This window comes from Musca domestica, unplaced genomic scaffold (assembly GCF_030504385.1).
Source record: "Musca domestica strain aabys unplaced genomic scaffold, Musca_domestica.polishedcontigs.V.1.1 5, whole genome shotgun sequence".
NCBI lineage: Eukaryota > Metazoa > Arthropoda > Insecta > Diptera > Muscidae > Musca > Musca domestica.
The window spans coordinates 13,040,801-13,050,492 of NW_026712346.1; positions in this window are offsets into that span (position 1 = coordinate 13,040,801).

The following is a 9,692-nucleotide window of genomic DNA, read 5'->3' on the forward strand; positions in this document are numbered from 1 at the left end:
TAACATTAGATTATTACTGACGCTTTGAAACAAAAAAAAACGACAAAGAGTAAAGTAAATAACTTTACTTCGAAGTACTTCGGCACGAGACGGTTCAAAATATTTCTATGCCTTTGCTGGGTATGGAACACACTCGTGTTGAAGTCATATGTAAATTGACTCTTTAACATTTTAAAATGAACACTTTTGTAGCAGACTACACATTTTAAACTTGAGTGAAATGCTATACTTTGTAAAATATTTATTTTGCAATGACATAGAAAACAGGATGAGATGAAAAACCTGCAACCAACTTCAGACTGCTGTCATTTCTAAGCCACTCGTCGGACAGCTGTTACAATTATTCCAGTGACAGTTCATTGTATTATTTAGAAGCCACAAGTGGCTATCGTTAGAGCACTCCAGCATTTAAATGTGAATAAAGCTTTTGTGTCTCGCACCATCGCTTGTTACCGTGATACTGATAGCGTTGCCCGACGTCAAGGGCTATGCGGACGGAAGAAAACACCAACATCAGCAGAAATGGTTCGAAAAGTAAAGAAGCTCGGGGTGTTCCAAAAAGTGCAAGAACTTACACCGCAACAGAAAGAAAATAGACGCAAAAGAGCCAAAGAGTTGTTTCGCTTGGCCGAAAGTGGTGAACTGCCGAAATTGGTTTTCTCCGATGAGAAAGCATTCGTTGTCCAGCAGTTTGTAAACAAACAAAATGATGGTGTTTACTTGTCAAAGGGGTCAGGTGAAAATGTGCACCTTCGGTTGGCCACCAGAACTCAAGCGCCGGCCATGGTGATGGTGTGGGCCGCCATAAAAGCCGATGGTCGCTCTCCGCTCGTATTAATCGACCGTGGCATCAGAATAAATGCCGAATATTGCGAAAATATTCTGGATGGTGTATTAAAGCCTTGGGCTCGCAAACATTTTGGCCGCAGATCTTGGACATTCCAACAGGACTCAGCACCATCGCACTCAGCAAGCGAAACCAAAAAAAAGGTTATAAAATGAGGTTCCTCGCTTCATTTCCAGCGCACAATGACCACCAAAATCTACGGACACCAATCCGTTGGACTATTGTGTCTGGTGTATTTTGGAAAGTCAGGTTGGCTCTAAAAAATACCAAAGTGTCGATCACCTCAAGCGAGCGCTTCGCCGGGAATGGACCAAAATACCGCAGAGCAACATTCGGGCAGCGTGTGACGGTTTCATTGGCCGTTTGAAGGCCATAAATAGTGCAAAAGGTGACCAATTCAAACAAATTTAAACTTATTCTAAAATTTGATGCTATTTCCGACATTTTTTGCTTTTATTCAATTAAATTTAAAAAAAAAAGTAAAAATTATGGCGTTTGACTTTGTTGCAGTTTTTTATCTCACCCTATATATATAGTATTAGCTGTTATGCTGTACTGTAAAGCGTTTGCTTTTATAAAACAAATTGTGTGAGGTGCCTTAAAGTATGTTATAACCAGGGTGGGGCCGACTATATGATATCCTACACCACTATGCATATTTAGTAGAGCTCCCATAACAAAAGAATTTATTTAAAGTAGATCATACCACCTATCAACATTTGGCTTTAGAGCAGTTATAATTTGGATTCAGAGGGAACTAATATGTGTACAAGTTAAAAAGCGGTAATTACTTGTTATTTATTTGTTGATTTAACAAAACGTAACAAAAGAAGGTCATTCTGATTACAAACAATTAAAAAACATTAAGTTCGGCCGGGCCGAACTTTTAATACCCTCCACCTTAGGGTAATAAAAACATTAGAACCAATTATAAACCACAATTACCAATTTTTAGACATATTCTTGGTAAAATGTGGCCAAAATCATCACAATACCGAATAGCGGGAGGTACTGCTATATGGGGGCTATGCCAAAGCGTGGACCTATACATACAATGTTTCGCCAACGGAACTAGAACCTATTATGACCAACAAATTCCAACTTTTAGACAAATCCGTGAAAAAATGTGACAAAAACCATGAAAACCGTTATATGGGGGCTATACCAAAGCGTGAAACTATACATACAATGTTTCGCCAACGGAGCCAGAACCTAAATGACCAACAAATACCAATTTTTAGACAAATCCATGAAAAAATGTGGCAAAAATCATCAAAATAACGAATGTCGGGAGGTACCGTTATATGGGGGCTATACCAAAGCATGGAACTATACATACAATGTTTCGCCACACGAATTAGGACCCATTATGACCTACAAATGCCAATTTTCAGACAAATTCGTGAAAAAGTGTGGCAAAAATCATCAAAATACGTAATATCGGGAGGTATTGTTATATGGCGACTATACCAAAACGTGGACCGATAAATCATTTTCAATACCAACCATCCTAGACACAATACAAATTATTCTGCTAAATTTTGTAGCTCTACGTCAAATAAAGTGGCCTGTATCATGATTTCAACAGACAGCCAGACGGACATCGTGATTATGCTGATTATATATATATGTATAAAATGTTAATATACCCTCCTTTCCAAGATGAAGGGTATAAAAATACAAAGATAAAAAAATTAATGCACAGGGACACTGATTATAGTTTATTTCTAATGACAATGGCAACAGTTGGTTTTGCTCTTTTCTTTTTATATTTTTCTAGTGACTATTTGGTTCAAATGTCTCCATATAGCGCTGGAAACCCAATAAAAAAAGTGATTGGCTCAATGGTTCAAACGTCACCATATAATCTCAAAAGATCTAATCTTTTTCTAGTGAATATTTGGTTCAAATGTCACCATACAGTCCCAAAAGAACTACTTAGTCAATATAGTCATGGTCTACTGGTACTTTTCCTATGGCAAGCCTATGTCAAATGTCTATAGGATTTTTGACACAAGTTTGCTAGCTCTTTCTTATTGCTTTAAATAGCGAAACGCTTTGTAATCGGGGTGCATAACTATTTTTAAATTTTTGTGGTGTTCTAGAGCTTCTGCAGACCCAGACATCCCTTGCAAAAACTTCTTCGGCTTTTACTTTGCTATCTGTATTTTCCATTTCAAGTGTTATGCGGTCATCCTCGGTATTTAGATATTGAACAATGGAGAGATATTCTTCACGGATTTGCCTAAAAATTGGTATTTGTTGGTCATAATGGGTTTTAGCTCCGGTGGCGAAACATTGCATGTATAGGTCCACGATTTGGTATAGCCCCCATATAACGGCACCTCCTGATATTCGTATTTTGATCATTTTTGCCAATTTTCTTCGCGGTATTTGTGGGTCGTAATGGGTTCTATCTCCTTTGGCGAGGCATTGTATGTATAGGTCCACGTTTGTGTATAGCCCCATATAGCGATATTTCCCGATATTCGATATGTTGATGATTTTTGGCACATATTCCCATGAATATGTATAAAAATTGGTATTTGTTAGTTATAATGGGTTTCCTTTACCCTAAGGTGGATTTTGAACATATTTTGTTTTAATTTTTAAAACCAAACCAATCTATAAGTACACAAAATTGACTGAAATCGGGCACACTTAGACTAAAATTGTAATCAGCTGCCCTACCTTACCTTTTTATTGTACAGTAATAAACAACACTTACAAATTATTTAAAAAACAATCAACCAAAATTCATAATTTACTTAGCCAAATGGAGTTACTTTTAAGAAGCGTTTGAGTAATTTCATCAAGCAGGACGTTATAAGATATAATATGCATTTAACTGACTTTATGGACACCAACATTTTTTTAGAATATGTTAAAGTATAGCTTGGTTTATATGCAAAAAATGTTATTTCCTAACCAATTTTACAAACATAAATTGACCAAAATAGTTAGCACTTACATTATTTTTTATACAGAACTTGCAAACCAAATTTTGAAACTCATTCATTTTAATTTAAATTCATTTAAATTTTTGAAAATTATTGATCCTGAAAGATTGATATAGAAGGGAAATAATTCTTTGTTAGATATTTGTAAAGATTTACCCACTTTTTTAGGAAACGAATGGCAATATTCAGAATCCCAGTGTAGGGATATTGGCTTATTGCATTGTTAGGTAATTAGAGTTCATTTAAAAAAATATTTCCATATACAGACATAAATACCTGAAAAACTATCAATGTACTATTCCTACCACGTAGTGCTGCGCATATAGTATTATTTTTCCATGGCCGCTAAAACACACTGTGTTATACGTAAATCTTAGAGATCTCAGATAAATATAAAATTTTTGTTTTTAAATAAAAATGTGTTAATCTTTTCCAAGACTGATTTCTTACCCTTTTTTATTGAAATGCATAGTTGTGCATATTCTTTTTCTGTTCTTAAGATGATTTTTCTCTAAAAAATTGACGGTTTTTCTTGAAATTTGGTTCAATAATCACGTCTAATATGCCATTGCCACAAATTCATAATATTCCGGTGCATACTTTAGGGATGTAATCAATTGAGTAACTATGATTAAAAACTTAAATATAGATGGCGCTAATGTTTTAAACAATCGTCCAACAAACACAAATCAAATTATAAAAACTATAGACCAATGACATATAATATTCTAAGATGGGACAAAGACATAAAACTATATAGATTGGACAAAATGCATATTGGTTTTAATTTTTCTATCAGGTAACAGATAGCAGGCGACATAACAGAAATGCATTGGAAATTTCAGAAAAATATATTATTCCGATATCGCCGAAAAATGCGCGGAAAAAATATCAGGTATGATAGACATGCTCTCAAAAATCTATTCCAGAGCGTTTCCTTGTAAGGTAAGTGTACCAGTAGTCGGCACATTTAGGCTTTTCAATATTTCAATCTTTCGACATTCTGAGTGAAATCTTTTAATTGCAGAAAAATAAAGTTGTTCAGATTCCATATTTTGTTTAGTTTTCGAAATAATAAACAACAATTGAATTTGTTTTTATTAATTCGGCAAAATTTGCAATTTTACCAAAATAGTAGTTTTTTGCCAGTAGTCGGCACCATTTTCCAATGCTCGGCATGTCTATTTGCCAGTAGTCGGCATATGCCATTTCAGTAAAAAAAAATATTATTTTGTATATTTTTTTATTTCAAATAGTATAAAACAATGCTGTAATACTAATTCACAGTTTAATTAACTAATTTCGTTTTTAATTATCATTCTAAACCAAATATAGGTAGAAAATCAAGAATAGTATGGATTTTCAATTAAAATAAAAATGAGATTAAATAAAAAAGTACCTTTCTTATATTTGGAATTTGTGAATTGATCTTTTTCCTTTAGATAACCAACATTTTTTTTTAAATGCCACCGCTATCTAAAACGTCAAATAGCTGATTTAAACAAAACCTACTTAATTTAGAAAAGTTGGTCAAAAAACACAAATAAAAGCAACTGCCGACTTAAAACTATTTTTTTATTTGAGTAGTTTTTGAATTAATTTTTAATACTTTTCACAAGTTTTGGTGAAATAGGTCAAATATGATATTTTTCTAGTAATCGGCACCCCCTGCCGACTATTGGCAAATCTCTTTTTTTCTGTTCCTAATGTCGGCATTAAATAATATAAGAGAAAAATGCTTGATTATGTAAGGTTTTGAAGTTATAAAATGATCTTTTGACTGTTATTTACTATTATAAAATATTTCTGATTCCAAAAGTATTAAACTTAATTTTTTAAATCGATTATTAAGTTGACGCCACCACTAATTTTTTCTTTACAAACAAGCACTATCGCACGCGTTGCAAGACACTCACTGATGAAAACCGATATTCTCTCGTAATAAATGATCGGGGCTCATTGTTTTTTTACAGAAAGAGAGCAGAGAACACTGTTGACGTTTTTTTGCAATTATTTCATTATTTGGTCAATTCCATTTTTAATTATTTAAGTTTCAATTTCAAAACTGCCGACTACTGGGACATGCCGAACTTACATGGCGCACTTACCCTATTATATGTCTTTGACAACGAAAAGTTAGTTTTGTATTTTTATCCAGGTGGCTCTCATCATGTTTTGCATAGTCAACATGCTGATTTACGCGTTCAACCCACTCGTCTTCGAAAACACATTTTATCGTTTTTCAAGAATTTTACTTGATTATTCCGGAATTTTTCGATGTCATCACGTACTTTTCACATTTCTTTTATTATGGAACAACTATCAACTGGCAAATATCCTACAGTTGTTGTTATTTTTAACGTTTTAGAATTGATTGACTTCAATATTCCCACTCAAACCCCTGAAACGATATAGAAGACATCTGCTAATTCGATTTTTTTTCGAAGATAAACGCTGAGAGCATTTCGTTGTCTATATTTTCATTCGTCTATGCATAGACAAATGAAAATATAGACAACGAAATGCTCTCACCGTTTATCTTCGAAAAAAATCGGATCAGCAGATGTCGTCCATATCGTTTCAGGGGTTTGAGTGGGAATTTTGAAGTCACTCAATTCAAAAATGTTAAAAATAACAAAAACTGTAGGATATTTGTCAGCTGAAAATTATTTTATAATAAAAGAAATGTGAAAAGTACGTGATGACATCGAAAAATATGGGAATATTCCAGTGAAATTCTTGAAAAACGATAAAATGTGTTTTCGAAGTCGAGTGGCTTGAACGCGTAAATCAGCATGTTGACTATGCAAAACATGAGGAGAGCCATCTGGAAAAAAAGACAAAACTAACTTTTCGTTGTCTATATCTTCATTTGTCTATGGTCTATGGCGTAAATCAGCATGTTGACCTATGTGTTGACTATGCAAAACATAATGAGAGCCACCTGGAAAAAAAAACAAAACTAACTTTTCGTTGTCTATATCTTCATTTGTCTATGTCTATATTTTCATTTGTCTATGTTTTATGTCTTTGAGTGCAGTTAATATTATCTGTTACAGTTTTACACTCTACATTTTCAAAATAATAATTCAAGGTTTTACATAATAGATGGCGCTAGATTTGTCTAAAAACTTATTCTCTGCAACGGTGTTATCGCATATTAGAAAATTACTATAAAATGACCGTCCCTCGTAAAATGACGAAATGACAAATTTCAGAAAAAAAAACAAGTACAAAACATTGATTTATTTATATTATTTCACTATTTTAAATTTGAGAACTATGAATTTCTTCAATACCAAATTATTCTATTCGTGATTTCAAAATTGATAAATTTACCTAGGTTTGGACAAAAACCTCGACAAAAGTTCTGAAAAAATGTCTTTCGAATAGATTTGCGGTCTAAAACCTTTGATTCGATGAAACACCTTACCATATACGTCAAATGAAATCGAATCGCAAGTCCAGTGAATTTCATTGGACGTATAGACAATGGGAATATACTGAATTTGTTATGAGTTCGGATGACCCGATGGCAGGGATTACAATTTTATAGCTTTCAAGAATGCTATCAAATTGTTAAATATGAGAAAGTTACTTTACAAAGGACTAACAACCAATCGGATCGTGTAAGGTAAGGTGTTTCATCGAATCAAAGGTTTGGCCCAGTCCGCGTTGCATAGTTTTTAAAGCATAATAATTCACAAATCTGGCTCACATAAGTGGCACAATTGACTCGATTAAATAGAAATAAATACGTCTTTCAAAAAACCTGATCCTATTTTTCAGTAAGAGATTTTAGTTTGAGAGTTAAAATCCTAAATAATATGTAAATAATATATATTGAAAAGTATACATTAACGGTTTATAATAGGCCCATGTAAGATGGTTCTCGACCTTCAAAGTAGCCTAAACACACATTTTAAGTCAAATCGATTCGAAAATTTAATCAAAACCTTGAAATAGGTAAAATCAGGAGGTACTTTTATATGAGCGCTACTCTGAAACATTCACATTGAAAAATTTCCGCAAAGAGGTCTTCTACCAGCTAGATGCCAAATAAGGGCAAAATCAATTGAAAAATGTGACCAAGTAATAGCTAAAATCAGCGGATTCCTTCACATAAGAGTTATAATGAAGCATGGTCCTATTCATATAATTATTTGAAAGAATTTGTTTTTTTTTTATAAAATCTCAAATTACCAACAATTGAGGAATTTGAAAAGGGCTATATCATTTGAGGGGGGCTATATCACAATGTAGACCAACCTGATACATATTTTGTACAAATGATTTCTCATGTAACCCTTAGGACTGTATCATATTTAAAACTTTATCGTAACTTTTGCGGAGAATGGGGCAAAATATTTGCGGCCCTTTGTGATGGTTAAGCTGTATAAAATGGACTCTAAAAATGTTAGATCCGGGAACCCCTCTTTGGGAATTTTATTTACCAGCCAAAATTTGGAACATCAAAATGTGGCTTAAGATGCTTTAGCCATCTCAAATAATGTCAAATTGTTGTTAAAAGTAGTTTTCTTGTCAAACCTTATATATATTCCTTGGGTTTGGGTTTGCTATGTTTAAATGCAATAAACAGTGTTGCGTATAAATGGCTGCAACCCATGGTAGAAGAACATAGGTAGTCAATGAAATGACAATGAACTGTCAAACCAATTTTGGAATTGAAAATTTTGAAGAAACATTTAAAAATATTTGGCATATCAATGATCCCAAGCGTTGATGCATTTACCTGTATTCTTCTACCATGGCTGCAACCGCTACCACTGTAGTGGGAAAACCTTCAAATTGACATGTCTGCTGATAGGCAACGAAGCTTGTGTTTGATTTGATTGTTTTAGTTACGTTTGCAACTGGTGGTTGCGAAAATACACACACAAACACAACTCATTGCTCGGCTAAGAGTAGATCTGCTCGAGGAAAACATTCCCATTCCTTGTTCGGGTGACATCAAATAAATGAGTTTGCTCAATTTTTTGTTGTACTCCTAGGAGCGCACTCGCTCGAATTCGACTGAGTTTCACTCTGTGAGTAAAATCGAACGAGTTTGTCGGAGGACTGATTCTATATATTGTTTTGCACGTTTTCCATTGTATGATGAAATTAATAAATTAATAACAAGTAATAAAGCAGTAAGTTCGGCCGGGCCGAACTTTGAATACCCTCCACCATTTAGAACGAATTTGAAAATTTTCGAAAAAGATAACATTCACAAAAAATTCTGTTAACATTTTAAAAATACCGAATATAGCCGTTATATTAGGGCCTGTACGACGTGTACCTACATAGGCATTGTTTGTCACAAGCCATTGCCATATTCAAATTCGAAACTTGAAATAAACGGTAGCCAAAATCATCAAAATATCGTACATAGGGAGGTACCGTTATATAGGAGCTATACGAAGACCTGGACATGCATAGACAATTTCCTGTCACAGGCTGTAGCTTCCATTACGAACTTCAAATACGACATCTCACACAATTTTGGTGAGTATTGTACCTAAAATCGTCAAAATACCAAATGTAAGGAGGTACTGATATATGGGGCCTATATGAAGACCTGGACCTGCATAGGCAATTTTCTGTCACAGACTGCAGTTCTCACAGACTGCAGTTCTAAATACCTAATTTGAAACTACTACGGTGAATATGACGCTAAAATCATCAAAATACCGAATATAGGGAGGTACAGTTATATGGGGGTTATACGAAGACGAGGACTTGCACAGACAATTTTCTGTCTCAGACTGTAGTATCCATTTCGAACTTCAAACACCAAATATGAAACAATTCCGGTGAATAATGTCGCTAAAATCATCAAAATACCAAATATAGGGAGGTACCGTTAATTGGGGTCTATATGA